This window comes from Bubalus kerabau, chromosome 21, assembly GCF_029407905.1.
Source record: "Bubalus kerabau isolate K-KA32 ecotype Philippines breed swamp buffalo chromosome 21, PCC_UOA_SB_1v2, whole genome shotgun sequence".
Lineage (NCBI taxonomy): Eukaryota > Metazoa > Chordata > Mammalia > Artiodactyla > Bovidae > Bubalus > Bubalus kerabau.
The window spans coordinates 56,042,827-56,059,053 of NC_073644.1; the positions used below are offsets into that span (position 1 = coordinate 56,042,827).

A 16,227-nucleotide genomic window follows, 5' to 3' on the forward strand; every position below is an offset into this window, starting at 1 on the left:
CAGTAAGTTAATCAACTCCTACTTTGTTATCAAGAAACTGAAACTTACACACCCTTCGCATAAATTCACCCAGTTTAAAGGTCTTTGTCTTTCCCCAATAGGGTATTCAGGCCAAGTACTTGACATTACACTGGCCATTTTCCACCTCAACAAGTTTGATCTCATGAATAAACAGAATGTTAATTGTTTCCAGTTTTAGGGAAATAAGCTTTTCAAGGCAGTCTAGTCAAGCTTGAATTCAGTTAATGTAATTCAGATTTTGCAGGATTTGGATCACAGGAGCCAGGCTGCTGTTTGAGAAATTGACACCTTTAGCACCTTTTGATGGGAGTCATTTAATTGAAAATGAAAACCTATTTTTACCCTGTTATCCTGTGTAATTTCAACTCACTTTATTAGTCAACTGCTTGCTACACTCCCTTGAAAAAAACTACTCTCACATATGTTTTTCTCAGCTCCAGAATTTTGCAATTCTGAAAATTATAGTGTTAAAAAAAAAAAACTAGAGGCTCAAAATGAGTAATGTGCTTTTGATAAAATATCCTTTCCCAGCAAGCAACAAAGAAACTGTCTAGTCAACCTCTCAGAAGTTATTATGTTTTAATAGGTAACTTTGAAAGAAAAAAAAATGTACCTAATGCTTACAGAAGTTAACATGATTCATGGTATAGTTTTAATCTTCTCAGACCTGAAAGCTAGACATTTTCATTAATAAGCCCTCAAAAAGATATCTTAAGCAAGTCCTTATTGTCAAGCCCCCTGTGATGCCAAAGGTCCTTCTTTGTCATAGATATCAGCCAAATATTAAGTTCCTAGCTTTTTCTGCCTGATTTATCAGTTCAGGATTCTGCCTCATCAGTTTTCTTTCTGAAACACAGATGGTTCACTGTTACTTGCAGAATGAAGTCAGTTCTCTGACATCAAGGTCCTGGTTGTCTGACCTCAAATTTGGCCTTCTAGACTCACAACCAGTTTATCCCTCCATGTATGTCACAGTCTATTAGCAAAGATTCACAAATCACTCTGGAAAAAAAGTATCTTTAGAACTCCATGCTCTAGCTAGTACTGTCCTCTTAGCCTTAGCAGTGCATTCTCCCTTTCTCTATTGAGACAAGTCCTTATCTTTGAAGGCTTTTTCTCAATTGTCTTTTGTCCAAGAAGTCTTTGTTACCTTTCTGGCCATTTATTCTTCTGTGTGTGCATAACACCCAGTTTAGTCTCTGCTATGCTATTTGTTTCTTATAGTTCATCTATATATGTATCCCCAATGTCTTGGCCAGGTTGAAATTCTTTGGTGGCAAAGGGCTAGTCTCATTCACATTGTCATCTCTGCCTCCCTATACCCCCAATCTTTAGTTTTGAACCTATCATATTATAGTTGACTGATAAGAGTTCGTTGAATTGAATTATGACACAGATATTTGAGAAACAAAGTAATCTGGAAAGATAGACTTTACCATCTCATCCAAAGTATCGTTTGGAAAACCCAGAAGTAACAGTGTTCATGCCTGTGGGATACTGTGCAGTCAGCCCTCCCTATCTTCCTGTTCCAAACCTGCAGATTCAGCCAGTGTTGGATCCTGTCCTGTGTTTACCTATTATATTTGAGCATCCATGGGTTTTGGCCTCCAAGGCAAGTCCTGGATCCGATCCCTGCAGGTAGTGAGGGATGACTGTATAGGTGATTGATTTTGGGGGGATGAAAAAGATATGAAAATATTTTTTCCAGTAGGGAAAATGTATCTTCAATATTCATCTATTAAATTAAAGCTGAACAGAAAGACAAGCTCTCTCTGATCCAGGAAAAGGTGGTCACGTTGTAGATGATTTTGATCCACTGTGTCCTTTTCTTGACCTTTGCCCTTCTCTGTGAAGGTTCTTCACCCTTTTCATCTTTCTTGACCTTCTCTGTCATTTACTATCAGAGAAAATGTATACACTTGCCGTTCAGCAGCTGCTCATGGTCCTGAGTATGTAAAGAACAAAATCAAAACTAGTGGGTGCAGAGGAGTTTTTGAAATTCCAAATGTGCGATATGAAAACAGTTGGACTCACTTTTGACAACCTGTTTAAAACTATTTGCCTAGCACTGTTCTAGATGTGATGAAACATAAGAAGGAAGTATGGTTCCATGGGTTCATTTGCAAAAAGATACAGTATAGTTAGGATGTAAAGACTCGCAGCCGGATATGAAAAGTATGAAATGCTAAAGCAGGTGGTACTATCTGCATATGCATGTTATAGGGTTTCAGACAGGAATCACTGTGAGTAGCAGTAAAAAGACTTCTTAAGATCCAGTAGTTTAAATATATGAGCAAAACTTGAGTCAGCACAAATAACTATAGAGAGAAAATGACTTGAACTTTTATTCAGAAAAATCCTAGGATGGGAAAAGCAAGAAGCTGCTCAAAGAATGAGGATTGCAAATATGTTCAAGGCATAATTAGGGCACCGCTGTACAGACTAGGACACTGTGGTTGAGATAAATTGGTAACCGTGCTTTTGCTGTTTCTCTCTGCTCTAACACAACAGTTCTCCGGGCTTTTTACTCTGAAATACATCAAGTGCCTACTGTTGTAGGCTCCTGAAGACCAGCAGTGTTCCCTGCATCCAGAATCCTGCAAACCCCATTCACTCTTGACTGCTGATACTGATCAAAAGTTGTTTGAGGGGAACAGCATCAGTGAGAGTGAGGGTCAGGGAGAGGAAAGGAAAATCTGGAATAGGAACAGGGCCTCACTCTCCGTCATCAACTCTTTAAAGAGTTTTCCTAGCTCTTTTGGTCCACTTCCGTTATGCCTTTTCTGAAAGGACACCTTCACTTGTCCCCGTCCTCTGCGTGCTGACAAAGACAACTATTTCGTTTCTTTTCCAAAGTCTGTTGTGTTTTGTGTGCCTTACTGAGAATGGGGCTACCATCTTAAGTCAGACCCACACAGCAAAGCCCTCCCACACAGCAAAGCCCTCCCAATCATACACCCTGATCAACTCTAGGCGATGCTCTAATTTCTGCCCAAATACACTCCCTATTCATCTTTCATTTATTAAATTGCTCAATAATGGTAAAACCATCATCATCAAAGTCAGACAGATTAAACCACTTAAAATGAGTATGTTAGTTCATCTTTCTGAGCCGCAGTTTGCTCATCTATAAAACGGAGCTAATAATGTTTACATCATGAATTTGTAATGAATAGCATCCTCATCCTATTTATTATAGAAGTCTTTCCTGTTGTATTTAATTTGCTCTTCACACTCAGCTGGAATCATCACACTAGAATGCATATTTGATTGAGTCACTTTTCTGCTTAAAATACCTTCAGCGGATCTGTCCCCTATAAGAAAAACTCTAGACTCTTTTGTAAAGCATATAATGAGTTTTATGATTTCATCTTGGCCTCTTTCTCTAAGCTTACCCAGTTCATTCTTCTCTGGTACTTTTACACTCATCTTTTAATTCCCAGGTGTCACCCCTGAAAACTCAGGGGTCACCCTAAGTGATGTCACCTCAGATGTCACCCGTGAAACACCTTCCATCATTTTTCTGGGTGGAAATAGTCAATAGTCTGGTTTTTCCGTGTGCATCTACTTAAAATTTTTTTTTAACTTTTGAATTTTACAATGTAGCTATTATTCACTTAACATATTTTCTCTCACTAGATTATGAACCTCTGCAATAGTCCTTTTTTATTACTAATGCTTAGAGCAGTGGGTGGTCGACTCAACACAGTTGTGGACTAGATGGATGGGCCATGGACAGATATATGAACGAAGAAGTTCTGTGCTACAACCAGGTTATTATTTACACATACTAACAGTGTGGCCAGCAGGATGCCCCCATTCTAGTGATTCCATACTGCAGTTAGAATTTCCCTATATATAGTCACTTGGAGAAGAAAGAGCATCCATGCTCTTCTGTTATTTCTTGATGTGCTACTTGGCAACTTCACTAACACACAAACATTTCTCACACTGCCTTTTGGAGAGATTTGTGGACCATCCAGGTGGGGGAAGCCTTTGGGAATGGTTCTCCTTTATAATCCATGTAAGATCATGCCTCATCTCCATGTTGCTGTCTGGTCAGTGGACAGGTTCTTGGGAAGATCTAGTCATCCAGGGAAGTGTCCATGTTTAAAGAATCTTTTTAAAATTTTCATAAAAACTAGGCTGCCTCTAAAAGTGATTTCCTGGACCTGTATGCTGGCCATTATTCCAGATATATTATCAGAAAGAATGTGTTCAAAGAGATACTTGTGAGAGGAGATGATTTAGAGACCATTCAGCTTTACCATATCAGAAATATTATTAAGAATCACTATGAACAAAGCTAGTGGAGGTGATCAAATTCCAGTTGAGCAATTTCAAATCCAAAAAGATGATGCTGTAAAAGTGCTGCACTCAACATGTCAGCAAATTTGGAAAACTCAGCAGTGGCCACAGGACTGGAAAAGGTCAGTTTTCATTCCAATACCAAAGAAAGGCAATGCCAAAGAATGTTCAAACTACCACACAATTGCACTCATCTCACATGCCAGTAAATTAATGCTCAAATGTCTCCAAGCCAGGCTTCAAAAATACATGAACTGTGAACTTCCAGATGTTCAAGCTGGTTTTATAAAAGGCAGAGGAACCAGAGATCAAATTGCCAACATCCGCTGGATCATGGAAAAAGCAAGAGAGTTCCAGAAAAACATCTATTTCTGCTTTATTGACTATGCCAAAGCCTTTGACTGTGTGGATCACAAAAGAGATGGGAATATCAGACCACCCAACCTGCCTCCTGAGAAATCTGTATGCAGGTCAGGAAGCAACAGTTAGAACTGGACATGGAACAACAGACTAGTTCCAGATAGGAAAAGGAGTATGTCAAGGCTGTATATTGTCACCCTGCTTATTTAACTTATATGCAGATTACGTCATGAGAAATGCCACGCTAGATGAAGCACAAGCTGGAATCAAGATTGCCAGGAGAAATATCAGTAACCTCAGACATGCAGATGACACCACCCTTATGGCAGAAAGTGAAGAAGAACTAAAACAACCTCTTGATGAAAGTGAAAGAGGAGAGTGAAAAAGTTGGCTTAAAGCTCAACATTCAGAAAACTAAGATCATGGCATCCAGTCCCATCACTTCATGGGAAATAGATGGGGAAACAGTGGAAACAGTGACAGACTTTATTTTTCTGGGCTCCAAATCACTGCAGATGATGACTGCAGCCATGAAATTAAGACGCTTACTCCTTAGAAGAAAAGTTATGACCAAACTAGACAGCATATTAAAAAGCAGAGATATTACTTTGCCAACAAAAGTCTGTCTAGTCAAAGCTCTGATTTTTCCAGTAATCATGTATGGATGTGAGCGTTGGACTATAAAGAAAGCTGAACACCGAAGAATTGATGGTTTTGAACTGTGGTGTTGGAGAAGACTCTTGAGAGTCCTTTGGACTGCAAGGAGATCCAACCAGTCCATCCTAAAGGAAATCAGTCCTGAATATTCCTTGGAAGGACTGATGCTGAAGCTGAAACTCCAATAATTTGGCCACCTGATGCGAAGAGCTGACTCACTTGAAAAGACCCTGATGCTGGGAAAGATTTAGAAGGCGGGAAGAGAAGGGGATGACAGGGAATGAGATGGTTGGATGGCATCACCAACTCAATGGACATGAATTTGAGTAAGTTCCGGGAGTTGGTAATGGACAGGGAGGCCTGGAGTGCTGCAGTCCATGGGGTCGCAAAGAGTCAGACACAACTGCGCAACTGAACTAAGTATTATTAAATTATCATTGTTTTTTTTATTCTGTTAACAATTAAACTTTAACAGAAGTTTTATTCCAAACTTATGTGAATGGTATTTGCACTAGCTAATAACCTTACTTGACTTTTCGTAGGCGGGAGCTTATGGCATGTGTGATCAGGAGCAGTTGACAAGTTTTCTTTTCTGACCAGATGAAGTGACACAGGCTAATTAGTACTTAAAGTCATATGTATCAGAATGTATGGGCTTCTCTTTCCTGAGACCTTTGATGAGGCTAACTGTTTCCTGTGAACAAAAGATCTCATTGATCTCAACAGGTCTGTTGGTCCCCTGATATTTGCCTTTTGAGTTTTTAACCCATTCTCCCTTGTAAGGTGTTGAAAATGAGTGGTGGTAGAGTTCATAACAGTAACCAATGTTCTTCTGAAATAGATATGCACATATATATGTGTTTAATTCATAATACTTAGCAGTTCAGTTCAGTCGCTCAATCGTGTCCGACTCTGCGATCCCGTGAACTGCAGCATGCCAGGCTTCCCTGCCCATCACCAACTCCCAGAGTTTACTCAAACTCATGTCCATGTCAGTGATGCCATCCAATCGTCTCATCCTCTGGCGTCCCCTTCTCCTCCTGCCTTCAATCTTCCCCAACATCAGGGTCTTTTCTAAGGAAAATATTTTTCCTAGCATCGTACATGCATATGTATTTCATAGATACAAGAATTTTTTCTTCTCTTTTCTTTGGTTGACATCTGCCACATACTTAGAAATCCGGACATGTGTTGGTCTGGACTAGTGCTGCTTTTTATCTGTATTTGCAAAAGATGAAAAGTGAAATGTTTGTAAACTTTTTTCAAACTTTTTTTCTTTTTTCAAAAAAGAAAATCACTTGCACAACTTTCTTTACACATCATTTGCCATGTTCCACAAAAGGTTATGCATGTGCTACAGGGAATCAGGACCTAGAATCAAACTGCAGTATCAACCAAGAGCTAGGAATTAAGAGTTTATTTGTTTTAATTGTTCATATCTAGAATAAATAAATTTCTGTTTTGTCCAGAAGTGTCCTGATTGACACTTGGGTCCAGACAAAATTGATAATAGCAGGTTTTTTCACCCTTAAAGTATCCTAATCTTCATAATAACTATATGTTCACTCTCTTCATGACATTTGTATATGAAATTATAATCTTATATTTTATACTGATTTCTAAGGATTTTTAGAGAGCTTCCCTGATAGTTTAGTTGGTAAATAATCCCCAACAATGCAGGAGACCCCAGTTTGATTCCTGGGTCAGGACGATCCGCTGGAGAAGGGATAGGCTACTTACTCCAGTATGCTTGGACTTCCCGTGTGGCTCAGCTGGTAAAGAATCCACCTGCAACGTGGGAGACCTGGGTCCAGAAAATGAATTTACTTCTTGTCAGAGTCTATTCTATTTATATTTTATGGCATAAAGGCAGAAATCGGAACCCCCAAAGAAATGCCTCTCATGGTGAAGGAAAAATGGACAATGGTTTATTTGGTTCTCTTGTACTGGGTCTGACTAGAGTAGGTCACCAAATGCATTCCCGTTCCTGTCAATTATTGCTCATAGACTTGCCACAGGATGCTTGAGCACAAAACCTCAACATCCCCTTTATCCTGGCAAAGAAGCTTGCATAACTCAATGGAGTTATGAACCATGCTGTGCAGAGCTACCCAAGATGGACAGATCATAGTGAAGAGTTCTGATAAAACGTGCTTCACTAGAGGAGGGAATGGCTTACTCCATTATTCTTGCCACGAGAACTCCATGAACAGTATGAAAAGGCAAAAAATATGACGCCAGAAGATGAGCCCACCACACCCACTCCCCCAGGTTGGAAGGTGGCCGATATGCTACTGGGGAAGAGCAGAAGACAGTCGCTATAATAGCTCCACAAATAATGAAGAAGCTGGGCCAAGGTGGAAATGGTGCTCAGATGTGGATGTGTCTGGTGATGAAAGGAAAGTCTGCTGCTATCAAGAACAATATTGCATAGGAACCTGGAATGTTGGGTCCGTGAATCAAGGTAAATAATTGGACGTGGCCAAGCAGGAGATGGCTAGAGTGAACCCTGACATCTTAGAAATCAGTGAACTAACGTGGATGGGAATGGGTGAATTTAATTCAGATGCCCATTGTATCTACTACTGTGGGCAAGAACCCCTTAGAAGAAAGAGAGGAGCCCTCCAAGTTAGCAAAAGTCCAAAATGCAGTACTTGGGTGAAATCTCAAAAATAACAGAATGATCTCAGTCCATTTCCAAGGCAAACCATTCAAATCACAGTAATCTAAGTCTGTGCCCAAACAATGATGCCAAAGAGGTGAAGTTGACTGATTCTATGAAGACCTACAAGACCTTCTAGAACTAACAGAAAAAAAAAAATGTCCTTTTCATCATACAAGATTAAAATACAAAAATAGGAAGTCAAGAGGCCCCTGGAATAACAGGAAGTTTGGCCTTGGAGTCCAAAATGAAGGCTAACAGAGTTTTGTTAAGAGAACACACTGATCATAGCAAGCGCAGTTTTTCCAACAACATGAGGTGACTCTACACATGGACATAACCAGATCGTCAATACCGAACCCAGACTGATTATGTTCTTTACAGCCAAAGATGGAGAAGCTTTATACAGTCAGCAAAAATAAGACCTGGAGCTGACTATGGCTCAGATCATCAGCTCCTTATTGCAAAATTCAGGCTTAAATTGAAGAAAGTAGGGAAAACAGTAGACCATTCGGGTATGACCTAAATCAAATCCCTTATGATTATACAATAGAGGTGATTAATAGAATCAAGGGATTAGATCTGGTTGACAGAGTGCTTGAAGAGCTATGAGTAACAATGTACAGGAGGTGGTGACCAAAACCATCCCAAAGGAAAAGAAATGCAGGAAGGCAAAGTGTTTATCTGATGGGGGTTTATAAATAGCTGAGGAAAGAAAAGAAGCAAAAGGCAGGGGGGAAACTGAAAGATATACCCAACTTCAGAGTTCCAGAGAATAGCAAGGAGAGATAAGATCTTCTTAAATGAATAGGGCAGAGACATAGAGGAAAACAATGTAATGGGAAAACCTAGAGATATAGTTAAGAAAATTGGAGATATCAAGGGATTATTTCATGCAAGGATGAGCATGATACAGGACAGAAACAGCAAGAACCTAACAGAGGCAGAAGAGGCAAAGAAGATACGGCAAGAATACAGAGAACTATACAAAAATGGTCTTCATGATCCAGATAACCATGGTTACTCACCTAGAGCCAGATATCCTGGGGTGTGAGGTCAGTCGGGCCTTAGGAAGCATTGCTATGAGCAAAGTTACTGAAAGTGATGGAATTTTAGCTGAGCTCTTTAAAATCATAAAATTTTAAATGCTGTTAAAATGCTGAACTCAATACGCCAAAAAATTCGGAAAACACACCAATGGCCACAGGACTGGAAAAGGTCAGTTTTTCTTACCAATCCCAAAGAAAGGCACTGCCAAGAATGTTCAAACTACTATACAGTTGGACTCATTTCACATGATAGCAAGTTCAGTTCAGTCAGTCACTCACTCGTGTCCGACTCTTTGTGACCCCATGGACTGCAACACGCCAGGCCTCCCTGTCCATCACCAACTTCTGAAGTTCACTCAAACTCATGTCCATTGAGTTGGTGATGCCATCCAACCATCTCATCCTCTGTCGTCCCCTTCTCCTCCCTCCCTCAATCCTTCCCAGAATCAGAGTCTTTTCCAGTGAGTCAGTTCTTCACATCAGGTGGCCAAAGTATTGGAGTTTCAGCTTCAGCCTCAGTCCTTCCAAGGAATATTCAGGACTGATTTCCTTTAGAATGGACTGGTTGGATCTCCTTGTAGTCCAAGGGACTCTCAAAAGTCTTCTCCAACACCACAGTTCAAAAGCATCAATTCTTTGGCGCTCAGCTTTCTTTATAGTCCAACTCTCACATCCATACATGGCTCCTGAAAAAACGATAGCCTTGACTAGACAGACCTTTGTTGGCAAAGTAATGTCTCTGCTTTTTAATATGCTGTCTAGGTTTTCTTCCAAGGAGTAAGCATCTTTTAATTTCATGGCTGCAGTCACCATCTGCAGTAATATGATAGCAAGGTTATGTTCAAAATTCTTCAAGCCAGACTTCAGCAGTACATGAACCAAGAATTTCCAGGTGTACTAGCTGTGTTTCAAAGAGACAGAGGAACCAGAGATCAAACTTCCAACATTTACTGGATCATGGAGAAAGCAAGGAAATTTGAGAAAAACATCTACTTGAATCCATTGACTATGCTAAGGCTTTTGATTGTGTGGATTACAGAAAACTGTGGAAAATTCTTAAAGAGATGGGGATACCAAACCATCTTACCTGTCTCCTGAGAAACCTGTACATGGGTCAAGAAGCAACAGTTAGAACTGGACATGGAACACAGACTGTTTCAAAATTGTGAAAGGAGAACATCAAGGCTGTATATTGTCACTCTGCTTATTTATTACATCATTCAAAATGCTTGAATGGATGAATCACAAGCTGGAATCAAGATTGCTGCAAGAAATATCAACAGCCTCAGATATACAGATGACACCACTTTGCTGGTAGAAAGTTAAGACTATTGATGAGGGTGAAAGCAGAGTGAAAAAGCTGGCTTGAAACTCAGCATTCAAAAAACTAAGATCATGACATCCAGTCCCATGACTTCATGGCAAACAGAAGGAGAAAAAGCAGAAACAGTGACATATTTTATTTTTTGTGCTCCAAAATCACTGCAGTAGTGACTACAGTCATGAAGGAAACTCTGACAAACCTAGAAGCATATTTAAAAACAGAGACATCACTTTGCTGACAAAGGTCCATATAGTTAAAGCTATGGTTTCTCCAGCAGCCATGTATAGATATGAAAGTTGGACCATGAAGAAGTTTGAGCCCCAAGAATTGATGCTTTCTAACTGTGATGTTGGATAAGACTGTTGAGAATCCCTTGGACTACAGGGAGATCCAATCAGTCTATTCTAAAGGAAATCAGTCCTGAATATTCGTTGGATGGTGAACGATGGATGCTGAAGCTGAAGCTCCAATACTTTGGCCATCAGATGTGAAGAACTGACTCATTTGAAAAGACCTTGATGCTGGGAAAGGTTGAAGGCAAGAGAAGGGGCTGACACAGGATGAGATGGTTAGCATCACCAACTCAATGGAGATGAATTTGAACAAACTCCAGGTGATAGTGGAGGACAGAGGAGCCTGGTGTGCTGCAGTTCATGAGGTCACAAAGATTAGGACATGGCTTAGCAACTGAATAAGGACAATACAGCTTTAGTACATGCTAGTTGCCCTTGTATATGAAGTAGTAATATTATACTTTCTTTTAATCAGTGAACTTTCTTTCATGTTAACTTGAAAACAATGTGTTGAACCTGAGGAAAGGATGAAAGAGCTCATTCATTTTTCTATTAATATATGTTTGAAATATCCTAGGCATAGGCTATGATTTTGCTTCCTAGTTTTGATACCTTTTTTCAAAAGTCAGCAGGGTTAACAACTCTTAGCCACATTTTTCAGCCTCTGGAAAAGCATCTGCTTTAAATATATCTCAATATGATATGTGTACTGAGCAGTAAAATTATATTCACAAGGCATCGATGCATTGTCTTTACCCACTGGTATACACGACAGAAAATCAATGCACTTCCCTTCATTGTCACCAGAATTATCTTCAAAGAAACCATTTCTAAGATCAAGAAGGTATCTCAGTGCTCTGTATCCTTGGGAGGATATATATTGAATGAATATTAGACAACCAGTCTGTCCATTTAATTTAGATTATGGCCCATGTCTTGGGATTGATTGTGTGAATTCCATTCTGAAGGACCTTCTGTTAAATTCAGTCAGGAAGAATGGATTAAAAATAGATTAGAACTACCACATTCAGCTTTTTCTGTGTCCTCTGCAGAATAATTTTCCATTCACTCCTTTCTTAACTTATAAACATCCACTCAGAAAAACCACTCTAGAACTCAAATTCCAGTTGAATTAATCTTTTCTACAGACTTTATTTTTGGGGGCTCCAAAATCACTGAAACTAGTGACTGCAGCCATGAAATTAAAAGATGCTTGCTCCTTGGAAGAAAAGCTATGACCAACATAGACAGCATATTAAAAAGCAGATACATTACTTTGTCAACAAAGGTCTGCCTAGTCAGAGCTATGATTTTTCCAGTAGTCCTGTATGGATATGAGAGTTGGACCGTAAAGAAAGCTGAACGTCAAAGAATTGATACTTTTGAACCGTGGTGTTGGAGAAGACTCTTGAGAGTCCCTTGGACTGCAAGGAGATCCAACCAGTCCATTCTAAAGGAAATCAGTCCTGAATATTCCTTGGAAGGACTGATGCTGAAACTGAAACTCCAATACTTTGGCCACCTGATGTGAAGAACTGACTCATTGGAAAAGACCTTGGTGCTGGGAAAGATTTGGGGAGGGAGGAGAAAGGGACGACAGAGGATGAGAAAATTGGATGGCATCACAGACGCTATGGACATGAGTTTGAGTAAACTCAAGGAGCTGGTGAGGGACAGGAGGGCCTGGTGTGCTGCAGTCCATGGGGTCACAAAGAGTCGGACACGACTGAGTGACTGAACTGGACTGAGGTGCTAAACAATTTTGCCATAGGGAATATTCTTCATCTGCCCATATGTACTAAAATTTCGTGTTTGATATAAGCATTATACTGTTTAATTTTACACACATACACGTCAGCACAAATATAGAAGCAATATTTTAAGTAATAATGTAAGAATAAGAACATAAACATTAGCATGTGTAATAGTAATAACTTAAAATGTTTGTTATTAACACATTACATTACATTCTCTTGCCACAATAAGATGATCTACCCTTTAAATAAAGCATAGAAAATAACTCTTTCAGTGACTTTATCATTTATACTATTTAAAGAGTGTAAACCAAGTGGAGGAGCTTTTTTGGTTTGGACCTTCCTTAGAGGTACATAAATACAATAAAGTTAAGCCTGTATAAAGTATTTTTAAATAACTTGAAAAAGCCCCAGTCTTCCTCTTTTCAAATCAAATATGGGATCATTTCCTTTTTTGTTTTTCTTCTTTCTGAAACCAAAGAAGGGTGGTTTGCTTCAGTTATCAAAACTTTCTGGAAGAAATGGTTTTTTGGATGAAATTATCTGGATGAATTCCATGGTCAGTTAGGAGATTCGTTACTCTATCATCTTAATTCTATTTCTCACCCTAATTTCTATTGGGAAATTTGGGTACAGAGTAACACAGAGTTCTTCTTTATATTCTTGAGAATATAATACTATATTTATACAGTACATTGTCATTCCTTTTGTTCCTGTAAAATCATATTACTAATTCCTTAATGAAAAAAGAAACTATCTATCTCTAGTTTTTTGAACTATATGGAGCTTTATTTGAATAATTTTTAAAAATTTATATACATTGAAATATATTACTCCCACAAATGTTTTGTTTAAATATCCATATGTTCATTTACTTATTTGTAATTTTTAATTTTGAAAAATGTTAGAGATTTAGTACCATAAGCAAACAAAGGAGTTGATGATTTAAGATAAATTTAATTGTGACATGTACGAGGCTAAAAATAATGCATTATCTTTTATTTGCATGTACTTCTTTTAACAATACTAGATAAATGAAAAATATTTTCACTGAAACCTAATAGTGATTTCATAGTAATAGTAAATCAATATAGTAATAGTTATTTTATAGTAGGAATTAACTTATTCTTAAATCTTTAAAGTCAGAATAAGTTAAAAATTATCTGATATTAGCTAATATTAAGCATGAATAGTCCTGTATAGGATTTGGATTCAATGAGCCAATGCTGTCTGTCTTGGCAGGTTCTATATCTAATAAATCTTTTTATGCTACCCCTCCCATGAGCATCTAGGACTATGTCTTGCCTATAGTAGGCACTTAGTATATTTTGAGTTGAATTATTATCAGTTTTATGCTCCATTAAAAAATTAAGACCTCTGGGATTGAATAGTAGTTTATATCTTTGCCTTTAAGTGACTTTTCATCTTCCAGAGTCTAATTAGGTTGCTCTTTCCCTTAATCAGTGCTTATGAAATTCACCAAGTTTACTAAACGCATCTAATGTTTCAACTACAGCAAAAAGCCCTTTTGACATGAGAAACATAGTCCAGTGTTTCATCTGACGATTTTTGATTCCTGCCTTAAGATGGCAGGAGAATCTTCTGTTTTTAACTTGTTATTTGTGGTGAATAATCTGCCTGCCAGTGCAGGAGATGTAGATTCCATCCCTGGATTGGGAAGATCCCTAGGATGAGGAAATGGCAACCCACTCCAGTATTCTTGCCTGGAAAGTTCTGTGGACAGAGGAGCCTGACAGGCTACAGCCCATGGCGTTGCAAAGAGTCTGACATGACTGAGTGACCGAACACACACACACATTTATCCAATTTGCCATAAAAAAACTTCTTGAGATTTAAAAGACATATTTTAGAGAATAAAAACACAGAAGCACACAAAATGATATTTGATTCCCATAGCTTTAAATAAAGAGATCCCAGACTCATCCATATCCCGGAAATGAGTTTTGTGTTTCTTTACTGAAAAGGTACCAGAAGTCTTAAATTACCATGAATCTAATCTTGCTTGTTGATGATATCAAGTTTCTCTAAAGCATTTCCTGTTGGATTTGTTAAGAATTACTTAATTTTATTTCATGATATCCATCTAATTATAACCAACAAAATATTAACTGATGTCAGTGTCCTAGATTATGTGAATAGAATGCTCAAGTTTTCAGGTGATCTGTTACTTCAAAAGTATTTCGAGTTCCTTTATCTTACACAGAGCTCTAACCGTATGACATCTGATATTCTTCGGCATATTGAAATTCACGGTGTAATCAATAGCCTCACCGAGTCTAAAGGATGCTATACCCATAGAGATTTATGTTTAAGTAATATATGGATGTGCTCAGGGGCTTGTTTCTGCATCTTCCCACAAACTAGCTGGGAGAGTAAGAAACTTCATTAAAAAGACATTTGTCAGGATGCTAGAGGATAGGAAAAATCCTCCACAGGCTATGTACCTAATTTCCAGCCAATACAGAATGACTCCCAACAGGAATCATTTATTGCGTTAGTGGCTTAAGTGATGGGGCTGTTAGCATCTCTTTTGGCTGACTGCTTTGCAATCTAGTTGCTTTCAGCTGTATGAAAAGGCATCTTAATATTCATAGAGAACTTCTGTCTCACTTCATTTCTTCCAACCTTGATCTGGCTGTGTCCTGTGGGCAAAGCTTATTGAAACCCCAGATGTGTCAGAGTTATAGAAACAAGGTACTTGGGGAAAGGGTTAGGCTTATCGATGTTTCAGTCATTGCCCCCCAAAATGTTTTCACAATTGCTTATTTCATTTCTTTTTTAAGTCACTCAGTCATGATCAACTCTTTGTGACCCCATGGACTGTAGCACATCAGGCTCCTCTGTCCATGGGATTTCCCAGGCAAGTATATTGGGGTGGGTAGCCATCCCCTTCCGCAGGGGATCTTCCTTACCCAGGAATTGAACCTGTGTCTTCTACATTACAGGTGGATTCTTCACCATCCAAGCTACCAGGGAAGCCCAGTCACCACCATTCCTCCCTGCCTCACACACAGGAACCTCCATCCTAATTCCCACTTGTTTATATACCCAGAGTCATTGACTAGCAGATTTTAAACATACAGATTTATCCTGGAAACAGAATATAATGTGATTGGATTAATTTATCAATGCTTGTTGGAAACTTAACACCCTCATTTCAGCTCTGACTTGACACTGAAATAATTTTTTTGTAATTATGAATGCATGGTCTGTTAACAAGACTTGTTTCTTCACAGTTCTTTTGCAAATAAAATAAGCTCTTGGAAAAGCTGTAGTTAAAAGCGCTAAGTACAGAAAGTTTGGTATGCCCAGGAATGTCACAGGAGCAGGACTGGGAAGTCTTCAAAAAAAAAAACAACTGTACATCTGACAAAAACAGCAAGTGTTGTCCTAGCTGGCTTCCCTAGCTGGCTTCCTCAACATCACCCGCTGATGATAGCCACTTTCAGAAATCACACTCCAAAGTGAATAAAGAATTATCTGCACTCTTGTGTTTATGTAGAGATTCAACTCCCAAATGTTTTTTGTCTTTTTTTTCTAATAGATATTCTGGAACTCAAAATCTAATCAAATAATTACAGTTCTACAAACATACCAATAGAAAAGGGAATTACCTGTGGTGAAAAACAATTAATTAAATGTGGATGATAGTGTAATTCCTTCTGGTTAAACTGGCTCAGTTCTCTTGAAGACTACTTTTATAATTGTTGAACACCTGTTAGAAGGCAGTGTTTCCACTAATGTGATGCTCAAGAAACCTTGTTTCTTAGTGTGTTTG

The 16,227-nt window shown here is 38.7% G+C and overlaps 1 protein-coding gene across 11 annotated transcripts in view; it reads left to right on the forward strand.

Annotated features, from left to right (window-relative positions):
• DCC (DCC netrin 1 receptor) overlaps positions 1–16,227 on the forward strand; it is a 1,416,568-nt gene that overhangs the window by 1,285,237 nt on the left and 115,104 nt on the right. The gene's annotated exons all lie outside the window — the stretch shown is intronic.